Source organism: Crocodylus siamensis, chromosome 8, assembly GCF_052110815.1.
Source record: "Crocodylus siamensis isolate JL-2025a chromosome 8, ASM5211081v1, whole genome shotgun sequence".
Classification (NCBI taxonomy): Eukaryota; Metazoa; Chordata; order Crocodylia; family Crocodylidae; genus Crocodylus; species Crocodylus siamensis.
The window spans coordinates 65,454,951-65,474,821 of NC_143402.1; the positions used below are offsets into that span (position 1 = coordinate 65,454,951).

The following is a 19,871-nucleotide window of genomic DNA, read 5'->3' on the forward strand; positions in this document are numbered from 1 at the left end:
CAAAGCTCTGCCAACGAGCCTCGGTTGTGACCGCAGGTCCTTCAAGCCCCTACTATTCCACACCCAGACTCCACACACCTCTCCCATCAACCAGTGGACCTCAGTCCCAACCCACATCAGCTCTTGCTCTGAGCATTAGGAAGGACTACAAACAATATACATCTCTGAACAACGTGAGCTACTGTTGCCGTCCCTTTATATGACTGCTGAGCTCTCACCAAGTAGAAACCTGATTTCAAATCCTCCTCCTCCATCACTGCCCTGCACACGAACCCACCCATGTGCTCCCTTATGCTAAGAAGTAGGCTGCAGCAATTCCTGGTACAAGCAAGTAAAAACAGCCCATATCAAACTCTGTCGTGGTTTTGCGATATGAAACGTGCATCAGCTAGAGTGAGGTCAAACTCTTTTAATTTGTGACCCAATCTCATTTGAATCCAGGTTTCTCAGCACCCATAGCCAATGCAGCAAACCATTATGCTATCCAGTGCTTCCTCTGATTCAGGTTCTATATACCTCTTCAGTACCCACAACTAATTTCTACGCACACAGGATTCACATTTTGAACCAAAGGCATTTCAAGTAATTCAAGCCATCTATCAGGTGCACTTGATGGTACTCAAATTAATCCAAAGCTGTGCTTGAAACAGCCAATCAGAAAACACCAACAGTTGTCATAGTATCTGGGAAAGTATCTGGAATACTGCATCTTCTTTTCCACACTGCTGTATTTCCTGTAACCCAGCAAAGCAAAAACCCTCCCAGAACACAGGCAGCCAGGCCTGGGTGTTTCAGGATGAGTGGGAGCACTCCACATTGCCACCCAAGGCAATCACCAAGAGACTTCTCCTTCTCTTTGGCTGGTACAGCGTTGATATCAATGGGTGCCTATACACAAGCAGCAAGGCTGCTCCAAGGCGCTGTAATTACAGCACCTTGGAGTAGACTTGATTAATCGTCGTCCTCCAGCAGCTTCCAGCATCTCGTGCATCAGCATCCCAAGCTTCAAAATGGCAGCAGGGGTGCTTTATCTAAGGCTCATTCAACAAGCTTGAGATAAAGTGCCACCACTGCCATTTTGTAGCGCAGGGACGCTGATACGCAAGACACTCCTGGTGCTTTAATTAGAGCAGATCTATAGACCCCAACCGCTCTTGGGATCACATGTATACACACCCAATGATTCCCAGGAGACATCAGCACATCCTAGAACCTAGCCCACTCATGGGAGAAGCAGCTGAGACTTTTTTGAATGTTAATAACAGATTTCTACTGGTCTGGTTTTGAAAAAGTTTAATGGACAATTAAGGTTGGATACAATTCGCCAAAGGTTTCAAAAGAACCGGTGTGACTTACTGGGCCCCAGGTTCATTGCAAGAAGCAACTTAGGGCAAGAATTTCAAAGGTGCATAGATATCTAAAGAGACAAATTAGTATATCAGATGACACCATCAATGGATTTCAGTGGGAGCTTTGTACTTAGATACTAGGGGTGCGCAAAGTGGGCCCTATTCGATTCGAATTCGGCCTGAATCAAGGACAGTGATTTGATTCATTGATTCGGATCGCTGTCCCTGATTTGATTCAGCTGAATCCAAACCTGAAGATTCAATGCTGATTCGGAGAATCACCAATGCATACATAGACACAGATTTAAATGTTTTTTCTACATACCTCTAGGTAGCAGCGTGGATCATGATCACTGCAATGCTGGGGCTTCCTACAGGAGTGGGGGGGCAGGCCCTCCACGTGCGTAGTGGCGAACCTGGAAGTGGACCAGAAGCACTTCTGGTCCACTTCCAGGTCTGCTGCCGAGAGCACTGGGGAGTCCCCCGCGCTTGTGTGAGACGCTTCATCCACCCCAGCATCGCAGCATTCACGAGCCACCTGGTACCTAGAGGTATGTAGAAAAAAAAAAATTTGAATCTTCAAATCTTTCCGAATCAACTTGGAGGGCTCCAATTCAATTTGGAGAGATTAAGAGGTCCTCTGATTTGATTCAGATTTGGACATTCAGCTGAATCAAATCAGGGACAAAGCTTCGCACAGCCCTATTAGATACCTCTAAGTATCGATGAGCCTTACGGGGATTTTCAGACAGGCCTGGGCAGTTTGGGGCCTACCTCACACAGTGCAAATTGTTGTTTGGTTTGTTGGAGTGTTTGTTTCCAGAAAATCCACTGTAGGTTGAATTAAAACTTTTGTTCAATCTGAAATGAAATATTTGGTCACAGATTCAAGTATCTGTCAGGTTCCTTTACAGTTTCAAAACAGCTGAACAACATTTCAAAAAACAAAATCACTGCTTTGAATTCAAAAGACAAAATACTTCTTTCAAAATGTCTTACCCTTATTATTTCTCCTTTCTGAGAGGAAACAAAACAAATTTGCAAAATGTTGCAGTGTTGCTGCTTCTCTACTGGATGCTGAGATGGTAATTTGAACACAACTATTTTGTCTCCTACCAGCCTTATACCCTGGGGCTATCCAGTGTAAGCAGTCAAGGACTGCAAGCCATGGGGGTTGCAGCCCTCCCACACTGCGCACCACCTGCGGTGCCTGCCTCACCTTCAGCTGCCTGGCTGCGGGCTCCCCTACTGCACCGCATCACGCGGGCACTATGGTTGCCTATGCACATGCTCTGAGGTAGGGGGTAAGGGGGTTGGGGGTGTTTAATACCAGCAGCTCTGGAATAGCTGCTCTAATTAAAATGGCTCACAGTCACATGTATTAACACCCCTGCCCCATATTTCAAAATAGCCACAGGGATGCTTTAACTAAAGCTCATATGACAAGGTTTAGTTAGTGGCCCTGCAGCCATTTTGAAACATGGGGAGGCTTAATACACGTGACAGTGACATGATGCTGGAGCTTTCTGATTTCAAAAAAGGGAGGAAGGAGGACCCAGGAAACTATAGGCCCGTTAGTCTTACCTTGGTCCTGGGGAAGCTTTTTGAGAAAACTATCCTGGTGCATGTCCACGAGGGGCCAGCAGGGGAGATTATGCTTAGGGGCAACCAACACGGGTTCATTCGAGGCAGGTCCTGTCAGACCAACCTGGTGGCCTTCTATGACCAGGTCACCAAATCCTTAGACGCAGGTGTTGCAGTGGATGTAGTCTTTCTGGACTTTAGGAAGGCCTTTGACACTGTCTTTCACCCCATTCTCATTAAGAAACTGGGGGGCTGTGGTGTCGACACCCACACAGTCAATTGGGTCACTAACTGGCTGGAGGGCCGTACCCAGAGAGTAGTCGCGGATGGGTCATTTTCGAGCTGGAGGAAAGTGGGCAGTGGGGTCCCCCAGGGCTCGGTCCTCGGGCCCGCACTGTTCAACATCTTCATCAGTGATTTGGACAAAGGGGTAAAATGCACCCTGTTCAAATTTGCAGATGACACTAAGATGTGGGGGGATGTGGGCATGCTAGAAGGGAGGAATAGGTTACAATCGGACCTAGACAGGTTACAGGGGTGGGCGGGTGAGAATAGGATGGGTTTCAGCACTGACAAGTGCAAGATGCTGCACCTGGGGAAGAAGAACTAGCGCCATACCTACAGGCTGGGGAACTCCCTTCTTGTCAGTGCAGAGGCAGAAAAGGATCTTGGAGTCATCATTGGCTCCAAGATGAACATGGGCCGGCAGTGTGGGGATGCAGTCAGGAAGGCCAACCACACCTTGGCATGCATCCACAGATGCATCTCGAGCAGGTCCAAGGAGGTGGTCCTCCCCCTCTATGCGGCACTGGTCAGGCCGCAGCTGGAGTATTGCGTCCAGTTCTGGGCACCGCACTTCAGGAGGGATGGCAACAGCATGGAGAGGGTCCAGAGGAGGCCACTCGCATGATCAGGGGGCAGCAGGGCAGGCCCTACGAGGAGAGGCTACAGGACCTGAACCTGTTCAGCCTCCACAAGAGAAGGCTGAGGGGGATCTAGTGGCCTGTTACAAACTAGGCAGGGGGGATCAGCAGGCACTGGGGAAGTCCCTGTTCCCCCAAGCACTGCCAGGAGTAACTAGAAGTAACTATCACAAGCTGGCAGAGGGTAGGTTCAGGTTAGATATCAGGAGGCGCTACTTCACTGTCGGGGCAGCTAGGATCTGGAACCAACTTCCAAGAGAAGTGGTGCAGGCTCCTACCCTGGGGGTGTTTAAGAGGAGGCTGGATGAATGCCTGGCCGGGTCATTTGACCCCAGTACTCTTTCCTTTCATGGCAGGGGGTTGGACTCAATCTGCTCAGGTCCCTTCCGACCCTAGAAACTACAAAACTAGGAGTCAGTTCTAATATGTTCTAATTAGAACATGAATGGGTACGTCTGTAGTCATCCTCAGGGCCCCTGGCACAATAAGCTGTGCTGTACCATGCCGTGATATGCCATCTCATCCCCTGCATGCAGCAAAAGGTAGAGGAGGGAGGGGAGCCCAAAGCTCCCACCCCTTCTACAGCCAGAGCAATGAGGATGGCTGTATAGGAGCCCAGGGGCCTCATGTTAACCCCTCACTGCTGGCCTACACACTGCCAATTGGACAGCCCTGCTATACCCTATTGGAAGTCAGGTGCCTAATTTGCTCAGGCACTTCTGAAAATCCTAAGTGTCCATCTGTTTTTTTAGGTATCTACATACTGTGTAGCACTTAGTACTTGCCAACCTACCTTCAACTGAAAGCCAGAGCACCAAGGAAAAATGACTTGCATTCAAAAGCTTGTCTAACTTTATCCCAGCTACACAGTTGATCCAATAACGGATATCACCCTATGAAATCCTTGCCTCTTGCATGATTTCTGGACCATCACAGCTACAACATCCCTCTTGCACTACCCAAGAGTTTAGTGACTTTTTAAAGTGGAACTTGGGGTTCCAAGTGTATTCCCTTCGAGGATGCGGATTGAGACGGTAGCCTGCATCATCAGGTGTCTACATACCTTTGTATATGTCATCTTTGTCCATCCAGTACAACAGTGACCCTTCTCAGTTATTTTAAAGGAGCCATAAACCTTCGCTCTCAATACCAAAGTTTTCATAATGTTCCCTCATTGAGCAATGCCAGGTTAGATCATCAAGAAGGAAATTCTTCCTAAGCTCCAGTGCTTAGCTAGTGAGACTGGCTGCCCTTCTAACTACCCACAAGTGCTATTCTCATTCATATCATAGATCATTTTGAGAAGTATTGGTTTATTTCCTTTGGTAGGATCCTGCGGCTGTGAATTCCACAATTACATTTCAAGTGGCTTAAGATTTTCATTTATCATGTGTCATCTCTCTCTAACTTTGCCCAGTGCTTGCTCCATCTGACAGGAAGGGGAAGGCAAATAGGATTTACCATGCAAAGCAGTCAGTGGTCTTCTATCCAACCTGTCCTCTCATCTTCTAGTAATCTGAATTTCCCAGAATGAAGTGAGGGGGTGAACAATATATTTTTCCATCTCACTTCAGTTCAGCTCATGCCAGTTAATAAATAAATAACTAAAGCAACCCCTAACTTATCCTGTTTACACCGATCCCCTCTATTCCACTCATGCATTCTTTAAAAGGCACCGCACATTTCATTTACAAAGCAGCAGGAGGTTAACAGAGGATGCTGGGCAGATCAGAAGTGTTCTGGGCATCCTTGATGGATAAGTTGTGTATCTTGCACATTTCTAAATAGACCTGCACAATTGGGGACTGCATTTTGAACACCCCAGCATTCTGGCAGGGAGGAAGAAGCTGCTCCCAAGCCAGGTTTTAGGTTGGGGCTCGTCTCTCTGAGAATGGTAGGCAGTTGCACACTCAGCCCTCTCCTTTCTCCCTACCCCTTCGGGGCTTCTACAAAAATCAGCCCTTCGTGTGTGCATTATGCACACCTGGTCCCTTTGTGTGCTCCACGTCTCAGTGGCCTTCCAATTACTAACAGCAGCATGTCAGCACTGCAGAGCATGTAGGTGAAGAAAAATAATGGTGCCAGAAGCGAGGGAAAGGTTGGTACCAAAGGTGATGCTGCACAGACCAAGGACCAAAGCAGAACAAGAAGCAACTCGCGCTCTAACTCCAAGTGGGAGGAGGTGACTGAGGCAGACTTCTGGTGAAGTCAAACAACAAGCAAATACTACTCATTTAGGCGACACAAAGACAGACCCTTATATGTGCATGTCAGCAATGGAAATGTATCTGCAAGAGAGGCCTGGCCCTGGGGATACTCATATCTCATCAACACTGTTCCCATTGCTACAAAGATCTACCCCACATATTGCCCTGACTCACTGATCAGTCTGTTTATCTACTAAACTCTGACTTCAGATGCTGTATCACAGGAGACAATGTGTGAAGCAGCAAAAGGCATCATTTGATTTCAGACCCGACCGGGAAGCTCTAACACCCCTGGTTCCAGCACATGCTGCATCTTATTGTCAGGGATTGAACCCAGGCCCCTTCAGCTCAGGCAGAACTCCCACAACCATGCTTTTAGCAGCCCCTGGGTTAGGAGGAGTATACCCATTAGGAAAGTTTGTCATGGGATACTGACCAACTTGGAAACCAGCAATTAGGAACAAGAGAGAAATTCTCAGTCCAACTGCTAACACTTTTTAAAGACTCATCTTGATGCAACAGATAGTAACAGTGAAAAGAGCATCACAGTCAGCAGTCTGGGGACAGCAAGCTGTATTTTTATAAGTCTAGTCACAGATGCACGCAATAAAGTGTTTGCTCTGAAGCAGCCTTGCAAATACTTGATATTGTAAAAAGTCCTTAATGTGCAATTACAAGCTAATCCTTAACATGCCTTTTAAAGCTGTCACAGAGCTCTAACGCCCGCCATCAAGGGCTGTCATGTATTCTTGACTAAGATCATTTAGCTATTACATCTTCTGATTTTCTCCCCAAACCATTTTTAAAAGGAAATCAAATTTCAAAAGAAAAAACAAATTAACCCAGAAAAAACACATTCCTAAATTAGTATATTTAAAGCAGATTCCTACCCTTGGTTGCTCAGATGGAGGCCTCTGATATTGTGCTCTGTGGATGTCAAAAGACTTCATTTAGCTCTTCTCAGAAGGCTAGGCTTGCAGGCTCCTAACCCTAACATGGAGCTTCTTATGGGCTACAAGACTGACTCCTCTGAGCAAACCTTTACGGCCAGTAAGACTCACTAAGCCAAGGGATGGCGGTCGGTACATCCACTTGTCCTCCCAGTTGGGAGCTGGACATAGTTTTAACATTTTTATCTCACGTAAAGCAGTTAGGAACATTTCAGATAGGTCATCTGAAAACCAACTAGATAATGCTACAGGTAAATAGTCTCAGCAATGGTAAAAAAAAAGACTAGAAACTTGACCTTCCAAAGATGCTAGAGCACCAAGTGTAGCATCCCATGTACATCACAGCCTGGAAAGAAACACAGCTATAGGAAAATGGTCTCTAGAAGTTACCAAATCTGTACTGTCCCTACAGTTGAAATGACAGAAAACAGATCAACGAAGTGTCTCCTGGAAGGCCATCCCAGCTGACCACTAGAAAAGATGGTGGGCAATACTAAGCAAGACTTAAGAGTCCTTATTGCGACTCACCAGAGCAAAGATGAAAATACAGCTGGGGGTAAACTGAGAGTGGTTAAGGACCCCTGGGGTTTACAAAGCTAGAGACAAGAGAGAGAGCAAGTATTTTGCACTTGCAAAACAGCTGGACGCACTAATACAACTGCATGTGAAGGCATGAGGAAGACATTTCTGGATACAGATTTATGCATGCAGTTGTATACTATTAGAGTGCGTGTCTCCTTTCACCAATAAGGGTCAAGGGTTTCGGTCCACAAGTCATAAGCTGCCTAGAAGGCCTCAAAACCCAAACTCATAATATCAATTAAATTCCTAGGTCCCACCTTCAGCCCTGAGTCTACAGAGGGCTCCACATGGATGCAGGCATTTGCCCATGCAGAGTTCAGGGCTTTGAAAATCTAGCTGGTTCCTGGAGTTATCTGGCTTTATGGGCCTGATTTGCAGAGGTGCTGAGGACCCCCAGCGACTCCTAGTAGAAATCAGCCTTGAAAAACAGATATATAAAAGGACCTCAAGGGAGCACTTCAGGGTCCATAGGCCTTAATGAGTGCTCTGTGTTTGTATTTAATGCATAGCACCTTTGCATAGCCAGCTAAGCCATCAGAAAAAAACTAGTTTTGGTTGCCCCATATTGCAGCTCGCAAAAGGACATGGTCTACAGGACACAAGAAAGAGACAAAGGCTGGCATAATGAGAGTTAATTTTATTTATTGCATAAAACATGTAGTGAGACCTTTTCTCCTAAGCCATGCTGTGGTCACTCAGGATGTGGTAGAATATCTCAGAGGGGTGAGACAAGCAAAGGCAGGGAGGATCACACCTGAATTTGCCCAGCTGAGAGGGAGATAACTCTTCATGCATTTGCCAGGAAAGTGCAAAATCTCAGCTGATGGGGGTTCCTCAGAGGCAAATGCAGGAACTTGAGAGCCAGGGTGATTTACAGCTGCACTCCAGCCTGGGCTGTTGCATAGGGTTTCTAACTGGGTTGCATTTGTTTAATTAAAAGGGGTCATTTACTGTTCCCAATTATTTGAAATCTAAGCGGCAGCTGGCAGTGCTCAGGCAGAGCCGGCCCCTCACAAAGGCAAGCGCACCAATCTGTGACTGGCAGAGGCAGGCAGGCCAGAATTCTTGGTTAAAAAGTCCTTAATGAGGGAATGAAGCCATGCCGGGAGAGCTATTTTTAACCACATTAAAGGAACTGGCTGTAGCACAGCCTCCTTCCAAGAGAAAGGACAAAAGCTGCTGGCCCTTTCACTCTTCCTGCCAGGTAACTTTGAAGAAGCTCCACACACACACAGCCCTGGTGCCTTTGACTATGGTAAGAAGAGGATGCAAACACACTGTGGCATCACACAAGCAAAGAAAGCAGTCTGCAAATCTGACCAGCCTTGTACCTACTTGCTTATTTTTATTAACAAGGTTTTCTCTGCCCTGCATCACCTTAGAGAACCTCAGGAATAACAAGATAGATTTACCCGTCTTCCAACGCACACGAACATCTCAACCCTTTCATCTATGAGATGGTTCAGCACTAGGGACTGAACAGAACACTTCCCCCAAAGTAATTTCCATCCACTCTGTATACCAGTATAAAAGGACACCATGATCAGGGATGGACAGACTTGCAGCTATCCTGGGGTAGTTCTCACAGTGTGTGGCTCAGCTGAACCTCACTACTAGGAAGTGGCTCGGCAATAAATAATTTGCTTGCCTTTGGCAAGCAGCTATCCTGGGATGGATATGAACAGTATCATACATAGTGACAGTAACAGTACATAGTGGAGCAGTTTTGCCCCTGAATCTTTCAGCGGCAATTCTTCCACCAAATTGAATAGTTATCCTGATTTAGGGGTTTACGCAGTCTGCCCACTATTTTTTTAAGTTGTAATACCAGTTACACCAGTGTTCAGCTACACCTGCCCGTGCCCTAAGCACTACTGTGCATATGGGGAAACTGAGGCACAGAATGATATGGGGCAGGATTTTCCATAGAGCTCATCTCATTTAGGCACCAAGCTTCTATCAGTTCTTCTCAGCAATTCCTATTACTTTTCTTATTACTGAGTCTTTCTGGACCTCAGTTTCTCAGCCATTTCCAGAAAGTCTCAGTAATTTGCCTAAGATCACACAAGAAATGTCTGGCAGGCCAGTCCCCCAAGTCAAAATGTAGTTCCTTATTCAAGAGGACACCTCTCTTCCCACACTCCCACTGACTTAAGCTGACATTATACCCAGTGCTGTCCTCGTGATCCAGTTTCACAGTCATTTTGAGAGACTTCAAGACCCTTTCTGATAGCAAAGCTCTCCGAGCTGCACTGTAGACAAGGGAGATTTGTTCCTTTCAGGGGGAAAAAAGACACACATGCGACCCTGGGGAATAAGCAATAAAAATGTTCTTTGCTAGATTTTCTTTTCATACAGCACTTGCACTGCCAGAAAACGGTGGGGCGAAAGTGGTATTTCTCCTCCCCCTTGTCTCCAGCCACCCAAATTTGAAGCTCTCTTTTCCCAAGGCCTCTCTTAGTCTTTGGTTTTTGTTCCAGCAGCTTAAGAAGGATAACAAGAAATATTTGACATTTTTTGGCAACGATTACTATATCTCTTGGAAAGTGTGTCTCATTAGAAAAAAAGAAAGAAAGAAAAGTGCTGAAGCAACTCTTTTTAAAAACGCAAGAGCCAGGATTAATTTGTTCTAAACCTGAAGCGCAATTCTGGACACCCGCAGAACTGACAAGGGAAGAGCAAATCCCATCATAAAAAACCCCACCTCTGCAGCATATCTGGGGCAGGCACAGCTCTTACAGAGGCACTCGAATGCAAATGTTTTATATCCTGTTATATCAGGCTTAAAGGCTGAGTCCCCAAGAGTCTCAACTAAGGAGCAATGCAATGGTTGTTCTACCCCACGAACTGCCCTGGGTAGCAACTGTAACTCATACCCAGCTGTGCATCAGTTTGGTGCCTGGTTTCTGCATTGTTACACTGGGGTGACAGAATCAAGGGTCTACTCCTCAAGGGAGACTCCTTTGGTGTCTCTGTCTTCCCAGCCTCCCCAGAGAAGCCGCCATTTTCTACACTCCATGATGTCGTGGGTCACAATGTAAGGGGAGCCCTCCATCAATACATACCACAGCTCACAGTTTGGCTGACAGCATTTTCCATAGATCCCATTCAAATCTTCTGTAATGTTTCTGCATCTCCTTTCCTGTAATGGCCTTAAATGGCAGCACTGTCTGGAAGAAGCAGGAGGAATAGCCCAAGCAGGAGGAACAGCCCGAGTAGTAGAGCAGATTATGCATTTTGATACAATACTATTCATTGTGAAATTCTCACCCATGTAGACACACAGCACAAGATCTGCGCACCACTAGAACAGGTATAGTGTTGGCCTTTAGCACCTTATAGACCTCACATTGGCCTTCCACAGGGGGATGAATTTCACCCTCACTAGTACCATCTAAATAACTGTTCTCAGCTAAACGTTTGGTTAATGAACATTTCACTATACCTGTTAATATTTTTCTTTTTCTCTGGAAAGGTGAAACTTTAAGCAAGCCATCCAGCAACAAAGAAATTAGGAGTAACTGTACTTCCTGGTACAAATTGTTGGATAAAGAATAGTTTGTGCTAAGGACTGTATGGTTTGGGGGGTTTAAAAAACACTTTAACCAGTGGTGAAAATTCTTTTAAGAAGTGAAGCTTTCATCATTGGTCTTTCAATATATGCAAACTAAAAATGATATGAACCCATCTTCAACTCAGAAACACTAAAACAAAAGGAATATACTTGCAGATAAGGATTTTTAAAAAGCAAAACAAAACATTCAAACAGCTCCACTGATTACAAAGAAGAACTCTTCTAATTACCCTTGATAATCAAACAATGATGGGAAAGAAAACACAAGTAAAACTGCTCAACAGATTAATTGGAGTTTGGTAAAGTATGACAGCTTTCTGACAATTTCTCTGAGTGGCAGACACTCTTTAAAGGCAATCATTGAACCTGACAGAATTTTTCATAGCTGCACTCTGAAATAATGATCACAATCAATCATAGGTTACTGTATTGCATAAGGCATGCTAGTAAACACAACAGGAGGAGGGGAATTGTTTATGGTGCTTCCAAGGAGCTTATATAGCTAAGTAATTGGATGAAAATGGGGGAAAGCAAACATACCCTAAAGAGTGATGTCTATTGTGACATCCCAGGAAAATGGGGGAATATTCATCAACTGGATTGTTGACATTTGCAGTGGTTAAAGCCTTGCAGAATAGCCCAAGGGAAGGCAAATGTACTCATAAGGTGAATTAACTGAAGCGTCTATGCTCTTTGTGAATTAAGTTCTGCACAGATGTCCCAACAAGGGCTACTCATTTAAAGGCCGACACAGGGGTGTAGTGAGGAACGCTTGTTCTCTGCACTGCTATACAGTATACACAGATACAGCATAGACACAGCCCACCCCATGGTTCCCCTGCACTGCCCTAACACAGGTAGTGGAGTTTAGGTCAGATAGGAACAAGGTCAGGATGTGTTCAGCCTCACTTTCAAGAATATAACATAGAAGAGACCACAGAGGAGCAGAGAGCAGCTGAGAACACTAGGAGACTCAACATGACAAAGACAAAAGCACATCGGTCTTGGGGACTGGATAATGCACTGAAAACCATTTCACTGAGCAGTATGGTGGGGTGTTGGAAATCATAAATTTAGCTGGCTTTGCTTTGGAGGAAGTAAGTCTGGGAGCAGCTGCAGAAACTCATGTTCTGTAGCTCAAGCTCAAACAAAGATGCTGGATGAAGCAGATCTCTATCAAGCTCCTGGTCCTCATTTCAAGTTCACTCCTATCGCAGCCCCTGGCATCTTGGCATCATCTTTGTATAAATTGTATGGGCATGTCACCCCTTAGGAACTCTAGAGGAGTTAGGAAATCACCTTTCCATCAGCTCTGCATAACCCACATGCAAATAGTCCGGTTCTTTGAAGGTCACATACGAATTTAGGTGGAGATTTTCAAAGCAGCCTGGAGGAGTTCAGATCCTACTGGAAAAGCAATGTTTGATTATATTTTGCTTTCCCCCAAAAAAACAGCTAGTACCAGGAAAGTATTCATATTCTCTTGAGTCAACTAACCTCTGCACTGCCCACAGACATCACCTAGCACTGAGATCAGGCCAAATAATAGCTGATCAGTATTCAGCACTCCAGCCAGAGACAGAAGGAGACTGTCCCAAATGGGTCCTGGGACTTAAGGGACATAGCAAGGGAAGCCACTAGCCAGTGCTTCCTAACTGAATGCTGGAGCTTAGTCTAACAGATTCCCTGCTCTTTCCTTCATGTTGATAGGGAATGTCACCATGGTAAGGGGACAGGTGGTGCAGATGATGCAGCAGGTGCAGATGAACAACTGGCCACCACTGGATTGCAGGTATAGGATGTGAATGGTGCCTTTGAACATGCAGCTAAGGTCACATTTAGTGACCCCAAGGAGGAATTCATGGAGGAAGGGAAGCTGTAACATATAGTCACTTCTCCATGGGTTTATGAACAAGCCACAAGCATTTGCATCTTGCCTCCATCACTCCAGCACCATGGCTAGGCACTCCTACTGTAGCAACCTTACATGCACAGGTACCATCACACTTGGTACCTCCAACACAACATGCTCGTCACTGCCTCTAAAATGGCAGGGGGCTGACAGCTCAGCTACTCACAAAGTGAGGCTCACTGCTGAATTGGGTAAAGTAGGTAGCAATCAAATGTGTACACAGCACTGGGTTACATGATATATCCTTTCCCTGCACTGTGCCCCAGAACCCAAGCACATGTGTAACCTACAGGAGGTGGGTGTATCAAGTCCCTTTCTTTGCCAATACAGAGAATCAGAGTCGCCAGGTAGTGTCAGCTCTACTTCTGCTGTAGCAGCTCATGCTTTTAGCTCTGAAGTGGCTCAATTCAATCCCCACCATTTTGAACCAGAGACAGTCACCACATATGTACTTCTAGCATAGCTGCAGCCAACCATCCAGCTGGGAGTTGTCTCTGAAGAGGCTCTGCAATGCAGCCAGTGGTATGTTCTTGTCTTATGGAACTCCCTGGTGCAGGGGATCATGTTAAATACAGAATCTGGGTTGTTAATGGAGCCACATAACGTCATGACATGAAAAAAACGTTCCTGCAACATAACTTCTGTATAGTACTAAAGAGTTATAAATTAGGGCTGTGCAAAGCTTTGGATCATGATTTGGATTTGGAGGCTGAATCTACGAATCCGGATTGAATCACAGGAAGCTTTAGACCTTCCGAATCGATTCAGAAAAAATTCGGAGATTCAGCCATAGGGTATAATGGGGAATCAATGAAATAACTATAACGTTGTCTTTTGGCCGATTCAGATTAAACTTGCAGGGATGCTGAGCGCATGATGCGTGGCAAATTTCAAGGTGATAGGTGGAGAGGTTTCTGGGAAACTGCACCCCAAATTTCTAAAAGCAAAACTTGTGCCACATGTGTGGGTGAAAACTGCAGGGCTGGTAGCTCTTACTGAGACCACAAAGCCTGCCAAGTTTCAAGGAGACAGGAGCAGGGGTTTGGGGGAAACTGCACCTCAAACTGCTGACAGGCAAAGCTCATGACACAGATGACCCTGTGTGTGTTAAGACGCAGCGGGATGAAAGCTGCAGACTTGCTAGCCCCTGCTGCGGCCACGAAGCTTGTCAACTGTCAAGGAGATCGGTGCTTCTGGGTTTTGGGGCCCTGCACCCCTAGCTACTGACTGTCTTCGGGCATGGGGGGTGGGAGGAAGACTACTGCAGGCCTGGCTGCTAAGCTACTGTGTTACCTATCGATCATGATTCACTCAGGGACCAGCTCAATACACAGTAGCTAGCTATTGTAATGAGTTAACGAGCAAGAATTAACACCTACAAAACCACAGACTAAGAAGAGGAAATAAACAATACAGACAATCAACTGCTCCAAGACTGAGACAGTCAGTTGCACAAGCACCCGTGTCACGAGTTTTGCCGGTCAGCAGCTAGAGGTGCAGGGCCCCAGAACCCCCCTGGACCGATCTCCTTGACAGCTGGCAGGCTTCATGGCTGCAGGAGCGGCTAGCACATGCAGTGTCACCCATGGCATGAGTTTTGCTTGTCCGCAGCTTGAGGTGCAGTTTCCCCCAAACCCCTACACCTATCTCCTTGAAACTTGGCAGGCTTTGTGGCCTCAGCAGGGGCCACCACCCCTGCAGCTATCACCCCACTGTGGTGTAACACATACATGTGACATGAGTTTTGTTTGCAAGGATTTGGGGTGCAGTCTCCCTCGAACACTTGCACTTATCTCCTTAAAACTTGGTAAGCTTCATGCTCTCAGCAGAGGCTACTATCCACGAAAATTTCATCCAAATCAGACGAACAACAAAAAAGTTACAGATAGTTCATTGATTCCCTATTATACCCTATGGCCGAATCTCTGAATCAGCTTCAAAACTTCGGCGCCGATTCAGCCGAATCAAAGCTGGAAACCAATTTGGAGCTCCGAATCAAATCACTGGCATCCAAATCAGCCGGATCCGAACCTGAATCAAATAGTTCCCTATTCTTACAGGCCTATTATACATGCTACAGCTGGCTGCTCACAGTATGCAAGTGGGAAAAATCTCCTCCCTAAGCACCCACATTAAGGCTAGGAGTAGCTAGGACCAGGGAGAGTTGAGGATGTTCAGCAACTCTGAAAATCATGGTCTAACTCTACCGAAAGACCAAAAACAGGCCACAAGGGTAGAGGCTGATATGGAAATGACCCATTATTAATTTAATTTCTCCCTTTCATGGGAAGTTACAAGACTCAGGCAACATGTTCCTTATGGCTTGTGAACCACCCCCAGACAAACGCAGAAGGATGCCTGTTTCCATCCGGACAAGGCAGCTCTGAAGGGGTCCCTGCCAGGAGCCAGTTTGAAAGAATCTGTATTAACCTGTAGCTTTATGGGAGTCCATTTTGCCTATACAGGCTGCTTAGAGCTGGAGCAAAGCAGGGATGCTGCTTAGAAAGTCAGGCAGCATGTCACTCCCACCTTTTATCTTCTCAGAATAGTTCAAAGGTAGTGGAACATCCTTCTGACATTTAATATGTGGTTACACAAGGCATCTTTGTTGTTCATAACATGCCTGATTTGCTGTTAACTCTTACAGAAATCAGTCATATCCCTGTCTGGCTGTCCTGTAACAGCTGAAAGCGCAAGCACAAGGAAAGAATTTGTTCAGAGATGGTAAAATATTACTTATGTCCACCAAAAATACCAGATGAATTAACTCCATACTGAAGCATCAGAGCTTTCTTACTCCCCACCGAATTAAAAGGCCCTGCCATTTTAGTTTCTTTCTCTAAGTATAGGATTTGGTAATAAGAAATGAGGGATATGAAGGGCATGAAAAACTGAACTGAACTCTTTTCTCCTTTAAATTTACATTCACTGTTGGAAATATGAATGCAGGCAAGCCTAGACTGCAGGAAGAACTGGAATAGCATGAAGTGCTTTGGGTCTAAAAAGGTGGCACAGCTATACTACTACACGGATATCTGAGTAAGGCAGCAGCAATGCAGAGCTGGGAATGGGCTCTGAATTAGCACACAGTAGGGTTGAAGCATGTCAGTCAAGCTGAGGGATGAAGTGGGGAGCGCAGAACTGGAGGGTATCATAGGTCACAAAAGGGAGGCATCAGCGATTCTGTGGGAGTGAGTTTTGTGTGGATAGAAAGCCCACAACCGAAATAGCAGAGGGTGCCGCAGATCAACACTGAGGACCATCAGCAGAGCTGCAGAGCGGTGACAGAAGGATCGTCCAAGGCTGGAAAACAGGGGTGCTGCAGCTCAGAGAGGCAGAGTCGTACAGCATCCACTATAGTGCCTGCCTTCCCCTAAGCAGGGCTACCAGTCCCTCAGTTCCACAAGTATTAAATCTACCCAGAAAATGTGACTAAAAAGTGAAATGGCTTTTCATCTGGGAGATGTTTGATGGTGCCCCTGTCACAGCAGCTAAGATACAGCTCTGCTTTACCATTTGAGCCTCGCGTATGAATCTCATGGATGGTGTCAGGCAGACAAGGTTCTTTGGGTGAATGTGATAGCTTTTATTAGACCAACTAAATAGTTGGTAAGATTGTTCTTTGCAAGCTTTCAGGCAAAAAACACCCTTCTTCAGGTGTCATAACACTAGCTCCACTCCTCCTATGCCTGAAGGAGAGCGTTTGTGCCCAAAAGCTTGTAAAGAACAATTTTGCCAATTATTTAAATTGATCTAATAAAAGATATCACATTTACCCAAAGAACCTTGTCTGCCTGCGTGTGGATGGATGGTGTGGGGAGGCAGGTCAGCATGGAAGGAGAACGTGCTGCAGGATCTTCAGCTGCAAAGTTCAGTCAAGAACCTGCTCCAGTTTCACCAGATGGTTTTTCACTCCCCAGTGACTCCCACCTCAGTTACAATCAGCTCCAGCTCCCCCCAGTCCCAGCTTAGGTCTTCAGCTTCAAAAAACAGGAAAGCATGCAAGGGCCTGAACAATTCAATCCTCTTTGCTGTTGGAAAAGTAGATGTGTTCGAGCACCAGCCTCCCAGCGCCTCCTTCAAGTCTTGTGAAGTGAAAGAAATTCCTTGGCTTCCTTCACCATGGCTGTCTTGAAACTATGGTCATGCTGGCACCTGGATGTCTAGCTCAGTGGTGGCCAACCTTGCTGGCAGGTGTGCCACAAGCTGTCACGCCACAGATCTGCTGATAGTCCTCAGCCCGTACCTGCAGCACCCTCTGCTGTTTCCCAGAATGGAAAGAGTTTGTCCCTGTGGCACTGGAACGGAGGCTAGGGGTTTGAGCCTCCAGCTTTGTGGAGCAGAGCAGGGGCAGGGCGGGGAAGAGTTAACCTAGGCCTTGATGGTGACTGTAGCAGGGCACTAAGGTGCCTGCTGCTTTGAGAGCAGAGATAAGGACCCAGGTGCAGGGTGCCGGGACAACCAGTTAACGAGGGTAGTGACTCACCTGTCTGGTCCGCTGACCGGAAGGGGCAGGGCCCGGTGCCTATATAAATCACAAGCCTGAGGCCAGGGGGGAGTTGGCTGCTGGCCACCAAGGGGGAGGGAGCTCTGCCTAAGTGAAGAGGAGCGGTTGGACTGCACGAGCAGGCTGATAGTGGGGGAGAGATGGAGCACCCTTGGGGCAGCTCGAAGGATGTTACAACTAAGCGGCTAGAATTCATGTTATAGCCCAGGGGTTTATGTTTTGTGTTTGCTGTTTACACCGGAGGTTTGGGTGAGGCTATTAGGGGTTGGAGAAGGCCTCATAGGGGACCCATGGCGGCATGGGAACCCCCAGCCCCAGGGAGGGGGTAGCAAGGAGCCCCAGGGAGGCGCAGAGAGAGACAGGGCTGCGGAGAGCCCGAGCGCTAGAGAAGGTGCAGAGAGAGACTGAACAACGTCGGTTACATCTGTGAGGCTTGGGGCATAGTAAAGGGATGGTTGGAGCCATGCATAGCCCATAAGGCTGAGGTGCACCAAGATACCCATTACTGATTGGAGCCAGGGTACAGCAGAAAACAGTGTCCAAGAGGACTGATAGGCAGCCTCCCTATTATACAATAACATCAAAGACATGGCAGGTGAGACTTGAGGGTGCTTTGAGGCAAACTTGGCATGGTAAAGGGGGCACTAGGGGAGATCACAGCCCACCCTGTTACAGTGACACCTGACATCTCTGCCTTGCTTTGCTCCCCTACATCCATTCTGGTGCATCTGTTTAATGAGCACCCAGGGCTTGCATGCCACACAGTAGCTGAAGTGCCCATTATACTTGTGGTATATGGGCCATGGCTTGGCCATCCCAGAGCTAAGCCAAACCAAGAGATACTGTCCCTCCCAGCTCTGAGAAGACAGATGTGACATCCTGAGGTGGCTGGGGTGGGCCTAGCTGTGGAGAGGGAGACTGAACAAAACAGACTCCTAGGGAAGGAGTCAATCCTGTGCTCAAGGCTCATCCCCAAGAATCCCCAGCTGGCACCTCACCCTGACACTAACTAGCAAAACCTCCAAAGGGAGAAGAGAGACGGCCACAGTTGTGTGCGCAACAGACCAACCAGAGAGGCACCGATGAGTGCACATCGGTTTGACAGGCAGTCAGATAAATCCATCCTGCCCGAGTGATGTGTTCCAGCACCTCAATAATGAAGCACTGTGTTTAAAGGGAAATGGAGAACACACTGGATTGCAGCAGGTGCGACATGGAGGCCACTAGGGTGTTGCTCCTTGATTGTTGCAGGCACAGCCCCCATCACTCATCTCAGCCAGCTGGTTCCACCAGTTGCCTTCACCGCCAGCAAAGGCATGCCATGTGCCCCTCCCTGTCAGCACAGGCCTCTCTCAGTCACTAACAAGGAAAGTCTGAATCTTCCATCTTTAGTGCAATCATTCCTATCAGGTCAGGCTACCTGACTGCTTTAATAGGCTGTCAGCATTGCAGTGAATTCTGCAGGCTCCCAGTACTACACCAAGGCATGGCTTGCACTTGTCTAGGATACTGCTGCATTAGGAGAGAGCATTCCCAGAAGCAAAGACTTGCTGCTCCGTTAGATTTTCCTTGTGGAGCACACACCCCCTCCAATGCAGAGAGAGAAAAGGACCCTTCTGCACTCGCTTCAATTGCTTCCAGTCCTAAAAGTTGCTCTGCCTTCTTAAATGGTTGTTGCCTCATCTGTGGCATGTGTATCACCCCATCACTGGAATATCAAAGCACCTCACATATTATTAATGTATTTTTCCTCAGAACCACCCCCCTCTCTTCCTTGTAGGCCAAGCAGTACTATTTTCACCACTCGGCAAATAGAATCATAGAAAAGTAGGGTAGAAAGGAGGATCATCTCTCTCTAAACCATTTCATCCAAAGTGGGGAACTGAGGCACAAAGTACTTGCCCAGGATCACATGGGAAGTCTCAGGTACCACAGACACTTGAAACCCAGGTTTCCCAAATCCTAGCTCGGCATCCTAATGACTAGGGCATCATTCTTCTCACAGCCAGCATGCCCCTGAGGTGGCTGAGGCCTGCCTCCGAAATCCCCTTTTCTCTCTTTTGCTTTCTCAGCAGCAAATACTAGTTTGCATTTCCCCACCAACTTCTGTGCTACTTTGCTTGCTATCTGCATTGATTTTGACTTGAACAGATTAAAAGATCAAGAAGTCAATGAGCAAATGACCCTGGCCACATCTGACAGGCAACCCATTAAAATCACAGCCCATACACCCAACATAAACAGGGCCAAACCCAGAGCCAAAGCCATCCTGTCTTGCTGTCA

General features: G+C 46.8%; 1 protein-coding gene across 1 annotated transcript in view; it reads right to left on the bottom strand.

Moving 5' to 3' along the window:
• MGAT5B (alpha-1,6-mannosylglycoprotein 6-beta-N-acetylglucosaminyltransferase B) overlaps positions 1-19,871 on the bottom strand; it is a 188,155-nt gene that overhangs the window by 120,675 nt on the left and 47,609 nt on the right. The gene's annotated exons all lie outside the window — the stretch shown is intronic.